This window comes from Kogia breviceps, chromosome 4 (genome assembly GCF_026419965.1).
Source record: "Kogia breviceps isolate mKogBre1 chromosome 4, mKogBre1 haplotype 1, whole genome shotgun sequence".
Lineage (NCBI taxonomy): Eukaryota > Metazoa > Chordata > Mammalia > Artiodactyla > Physeteridae > Kogia > Kogia breviceps.
In genome coordinates, this window is record NC_081313.1 from 112526751 (window position 1) to 112533027 (window position 6277).

The window sequence follows — 6277 nt, forward strand, 5'->3', positions numbered from 1 at the left end:
GGATGTGGGCCTGGGCCCTGGACTCTCTGTCGCCCGGGCCTCCCCCTCTGTCCTGCCCTGCGCTTTGGGGTCTGAGGCAGCTTCCTGTGTGGCTCCAGGCTGATGAGCTCTCTCCCTCAGGATTCCCACTGTGCATATAGGGAAACTGAGGCCTAGAGACTCAGTCTGCTCAGAACATCTCTGCCCTCTGGGCCCTCTATCTGGCACAGGCCTCCATCTGTCTGCTCCCTGGCATTGACTATGAAATCTGAGGCTGGCATCTCTGCAGAGTACCTGCCTTTTTGGAGGCTGCCTGCCCAGCTGGCGGCTTTGATCAGGGCACACTGACCTCGGCTGGCTGGGTGGCACCATCCTGAGTTCAGGACACATGGAGGCGGTAAGCCGGTGGCAGCTGCTGCTGCCTCCCCTTCCCTCTCCTTGTGTTGGGTTCTGGCTCACACTCAGCCCCCTCAACACAAACCTTGAGTCCACACAGGCTCCCCCTCCTCCCCTCTCCCAGACACCTCAAACTCACTGCCACTAGGTGTGACCGTCTGACTGACAGGGCCCGCATGGGGTTCTTGCCCTGGGGGGCACGCGTGAGACTGAGGATGGGGTGGCGTTTCAGGCAGGGTGGCACGAAGCTGGGCTTTTGGTGGACGGAGAGACTCCATCCCGGTACGCCTGCAGCTGGGCCCTCGGGGCTGCAGAACGTGGGGACCCCCGCCGAGCCCCAGGGGTGACGCTTGTCTGCACACAGAGCCCAGATGCCTGCCGCGGAGACAAACACAAAGTGAGGGACGAGTCTTGACAAATGTTTGCCAAGTCCCTGGCTGACTTGGAAGTCAGGAGTGAGCTTGTTTGGCAGAACAAAGGGGAGAGCAGCCTCCAGAGGGCCATAAATAGTGAGGAAGGAGGAGCAGTCCAGCCTGGAGGCTCCATGGGACCTTGTCCTGGCTGTGTTCTCTGCCGAAGGAGACCTCCATTCTCTCATGTTTTGGACCGGTTGGCCAGGGCCTGGACTGTGCTGGTGGCAGCCTTCTTGCCGACTGAGCTGCGTCTCCCTGGGAACCCCTAGGTGCTGGGTCATCTGAGAGGGCCTGGGTAGGCTGGGAGGTCGGTGTGACGGGCACATCTCAAGGTCCCTCTTCCTCTAGGAACCAGGAAGTTTGGCTATAGTCCACAGTGGTAAGGCTTCCAAGGAGGCAGAGCTGGTCTGGCACTAGACTCTGGGAGCTTGTGATACTTGGATATACCCAGGCTGGAGGGGGTCCAGCCCCCTCCCCGCCTCCAGGAGCGTGCAAGGTGACCTCCCTCTCTCTGCCCACAGTCTTCAAAGGAGGACGGCAGAAGCAAAGAGGTACAGGGCAGCCAGGCAAGACACTTCCCCTACTTGGGCCTCAGGTTCCTCAGCTTACTATGGGATCCTTATACTTGGCCAGCCCCACGCCCCTGGGTCACTGTGGCCGACAGGTGAAGTAGAGCGGGCCTGTGGATCGGAGAAGGCTCTCTAGAGGAGCTAATTTTTGTACTGGCTCTGGAGACATGGGCAAGATTTCCTCCAGAGCAGATGGGGAAGCTGTATGGGCAAGTGGACAGGCTAGGTGAACACACGCAGGCAGGGAACGTGGGGAGCGTTTGGGAAGCTGTAAGTTCAGTTTAGTTGAGGGTGGCCGAGCCTGAGTGCTTACGGGGCTGTGATGGGAGCTGGGCTGCAGAGGCTAGCTGGGCTCTGAATGCCAGCATGAGGGATCCCCCAGGGGAAGGGGGAGCCCCTGAGGGCGACAGAGCTGGGAAGAGGCCAGAGCAGGGCTCTGTTCTAGGATGGTGGGCAGGGGGCAAGAGACAGTTGAGGCAGGTCTGGGTGAGGGGGGGAGGTGGGCTACAGAGGGCCCTGGCTTTCTCCTCTGGGCTGGGGAAGGAAGTGCTGGAATTGGGGGCGGGGGAGGCCAAATCCCTGCCTTCACTCCAGTGATCTGGCTGACTTCACAGGGCTGAGCTCCTTTCTGAGTGGAGGCAGCTCTGGATCCCTGGGCCCTGGATCCCTGGGCCCTGGATCCCTGGGCTCTTGATCCCTGGGCCCTGGATCCCTGGGCTCTTGATCCCTGGGCCCTCGATCCCTAGGCTCTGGATCCCTGGACCCTGGATCCCTGGGCTCTTGATCCCTGGGCCCCTGATCCCTGGGCTGTGGATCCTTGGACTCTGTTTCCCTGGGCCCTGGATCCCTGGGCTCTGGATCCCTGGGCCCCCGATCCCTGGACTCTGGATCCCTGGGCTCTGGATCCCTGGTCCCTGGATCCCTGGGCTCTGGATCCCTGGTCCCTGGATCCCTGGGCTCTGGATCCCTGGGCCCCCAATCCCTGGACTCTGGATCCCTGGGCTCTGGATCCCTGGTCTCTGGATCCCTGGACTCTGGATCCCTGGGCTCTGGATCCCTGGGCCCCCGATCCCTGGACTCTAGACCCCTGGGCTCTGGATCCCTGGGCCCCCGATCCCTGGACTCTAGACCCCTGGACTCTGGATCCCTGGGCCTCCGATCCCTGGACTCTAGATCCCTGGGCCCCTGATCCCTGGACTCTAGATCCCTGGGCTCTGGATCCCTGGGCCCCCGATCCCTGGACTCTGGATCCCTGGGCCCCCGATCCCTGGACTCTGGATCCTTGGGCTCTGGATCCCTGGACCCCACACCAGAGGGCTGGCCTGAGCTCCCAGTGCCTCCCTCTGTCTCTCCACGCCCATTGAGTCTGTAGCCCCTGTACCCAACATTCTCCAAGGAGCCCACTCCAGCGGCCCCCAGGAAGGGGAGAGGTGGCCAGGAGGCCTCGTGGATGAAATCTAGACGCTGACCCACTTCCTGGGCCCTTTCACAGGCCCACCCAGACTTATCATCCAAACTTCCCTGGCTGTGCTTCTACCTTACTTTGGGGTTGGGGCCGGGGGCCTCAGGGCCTAAGACGGGAAGGGACTCACCAGGGTCATATATGCTCCTTCATTCAGCAACCTGTGGGGCCCCCACCTGGCCAGGGGTCCCTCTGTGGCAACAGTGAGGCAATGGAGAAGCCCCCTTCAGCCTTCAAGGAGGGGAAGAAGGGACTTGGGTGGTAGCTGGGCTGCAGGTGGTAGGGGAGCTGCCTTGGTTCACTGAAGGCTGGTGGCTCACCCTGTTGGGGGCATGGAGAAAGGCAGGGCCCTGGCCTTTCTGGAGCGGGGTTCTGGGTCCATGTGTCTGGGTTCCTCGCTGCCCTTTCACGCTTCCGTTTCTCCCTCCACTCTGGCGGCCCGGGGGCAGGGCCCTGCGGCAGGAGAGTAGGAAGAGGGAAACAAGGTTCCTTTTACCCCACCTACCTCTTTGCTCCAGCGTGGACTGTTTGACTAGTGCGTCTCATGCTAAATCTCTTGACTTCAGTCTCCATTCCCCACCCTGATTTGGTTTTTTAAAAAAGTTTTATCGTATATACTTGAAATTAAAAAAAAAAAAAAGGCTGTCTCAAAGATTGGGCTGATGGAACTGTTCAGTATCTTGATTTTGGTGGTGATTTCATGAATCTACACATGTGAGAAAATGAGAACTACACATGCTTTATAGCAGTGTTAGTTTCCTAGTGTTGGTGTTGTACTATAGTAATGTAAGATGCAACCATGGGGGAAACAGGGAGGGGCTCACAGGCCTGTCTGTACTATCTGGGCAACTTCCTGTGAATCTGTATTATTCCAAAATATAATGTTTTAAAAAAAGAAGCCAGGTTGGGGTTCTGCTTGGGGGTGGACGGAGGGTATGTCCCCGCAGAGCACATAGCTGTTGGGGGACCCTTGGAAAGGATGGAGGGCGAGGGTCCAGGGCATTGGAAGGGGAGATAGAGTTGCTGGGCCAGAGAACTAGGAGTGTGCTCTGAACCATGCTGGAGTCCATCCAGGGCTGTGGCTGATGGACCCACAGGCCTCTGGTGGCTGCAAGCACAGTCTTAGGGGAATCTGGTGCAGCTGGGCTGAGCTGGGAGCAGGGAGGAAAAAGCATGTAGTTTTGCCTCCAAAGTACCTCGGAAGTGAGGGCCTGGGTGTCATCTGAGAAGAGGAGAGGCACATGTGGGGTGTCTGTGCTGTGAGGTGCCTGGGTTGCCCAGCAGCGGGTGACTGCCTCCAGGCCTGGGGGGGGCTGTGGCACCAACGGGGCTCTGGAGATGCCAGGGCTGCACTCGGGCACCTGGCTCTGATCTCTTGGACGCCTTTGAGAAGCAGGTCTGCGGTGGGCGCAATGTCTGGCCACATGGATCTACTGGAGGGCAGGCTTTCTGGTTCCACGCGGGCAGCTCTGAGTGAGCCAGATTCTTGGGCATTCCCCCTGCTGTGCCCTCGTCACCTGCTTTCTTGTTCAGTCTCCTCCAAGACCCTATTCTCCCTGTCGTCCTCTGCTGTGATCCAAGAGCAGTTCCCCCAAAGCAGTCTAAACTGATGTTGTTTAGACTGATGGCCCACACCCTTTACCTGCCCTGGGCCGCACCTTTGGCGCCTTTGGCACTAGGCTGGGGCTGCCCAGCCGCCATTCAAGGCTCTTCTAAGTGGAGGCTGGTTCACTGTTTCCTCTCACCCTCTGCTGCCTGGGCCCGGCTGTCCTTGCCTCCCCTCCATGGGGCTCACCTGCTATGAATTACCAGCTACAAATTACCAACCATTCCCTAGTCAACTAATTACCATTAATTGACTAGGGAATGGTTTCCTTCTCTTGGCAAACTCCTACTCACTCCTTCAGGCCCAGCCCGGAGACCCATCTTCTGAGTAGCTCCTCCAGGCCCCCCTCTCCGACCATGCTTGTATCTACTGTCCTGCTCCCTTGGCACCATCTCTGAGTTTTGCACTTTGCATATCCTGAGTCTGTAGGCTTCTTTTTGGCCACAGACTGTGGACTCCCTGGGCATCAGGACTATATCTTTCTCCATTTCTGTAACACCGTCCCCTACCCCCAAGCATGGTGGCTCATGTTAGGAGCCCAGTAAGTTTTGCCATACGTATGGGGCCGGGGCTTGGGCCACCATCATTCAGGTGAGGCTGACCTGAAGGTTTCAGGCTTCCAGAGCATGGCCAGTCTAGGAAAATGAGCCGTGAACACTGGCATCTTGACTACTTTTGCTGCTGGGACGTCCAGACACCCAATTTGAAGACTGTTCCTATCTGCTGAGCTCCTTCTGTGTGTCCTGTCCTGCAAGGTTAGGGACTGATTGCACCGGCCATTTAACGGATGAGAAAACCAAGGCCCAGAGGGAGTTACCACCCCAGGTAGCAAGGGGAGGATCTGGAATTCAGAACTGGTTGCTTGACGGAAGAGTCTTTCTCTACCCCATATTTTTTTTTTTTTTTTTTTTGTGGTACGTGGGCCTCTCACTGTTGTGGCCTCTCCCGTTGCGGGGCACAGGCTCCGGACGCGCAGGCCCAGCGGCCATGGCTCACGGGCCTGGCTGCTCCGCGGCATGTGGGATCCTCCCAGACCGGGGCACGAACCCGTATTCCCTGCATCGGCAGGCGGACTCTCAACCACTGCGCCACCAGAGAAGCCCTACCCCATATTTTTAACCATTACATAATGCTGGAAAGTTCAGAGGGGTGAGAATGGTAGTTCCCCAGCCTCAACCTGGGTGTGATTCTGGGAAGCTGTCCTAGCCCCAGGCCCAGCAGGAAGCACCAGGTTATGCTGGGGGAGGAGCCCCAAGACACCCCTCCTGATGTCAGTGGGTTTGGGGATAAGGGATCCAGAGTGTACCGATGGGGTTACCTAGTGGTCTCAGGAGAACCCCAGTCCCAGCACTGTTGCCGTGTGGCTGCGGCACAGTCAGGGCTACCCGAGGGCCCGGCTCTACCAATTTACTGCCGTGCTCAGGAATTCCTTGTCCACCCCAGATCTGGGCGTCTGGGGCACAGCTGCCTGGACTGGGAGGCACACTGAGATTATCTTGATCTCCAGAGGAGGTGGGATCTGCTCGTGGAGTTGCCAGGGAAGGCTTTTTGTCTTGGATCTTGCTCGCTGTCTCCTTCCGGGCCCCAGATAAAGGGTCCCAAACACAGGGCCGTAAAGGTAGCCATAAAAGCAGAAGAAATGCTGGCGCAGCTGGCTTATCAAAGCTCCTCTCAGACACCAGCCAGGTTTCCCTACTTCAAGTTTATTTCTCCTCCTCTGCTTTCTCTCAGAAGGTGTCTCGTAAACAGCTAAGAGGGTCATTTATAAATGTCTCCTGCCTTCCCCGCTCAGCACAGACGCTGCTGCTTTGCTCTCTCTGTTCCTCCAGGTGGTAAAGGGATGGTCCCAGCA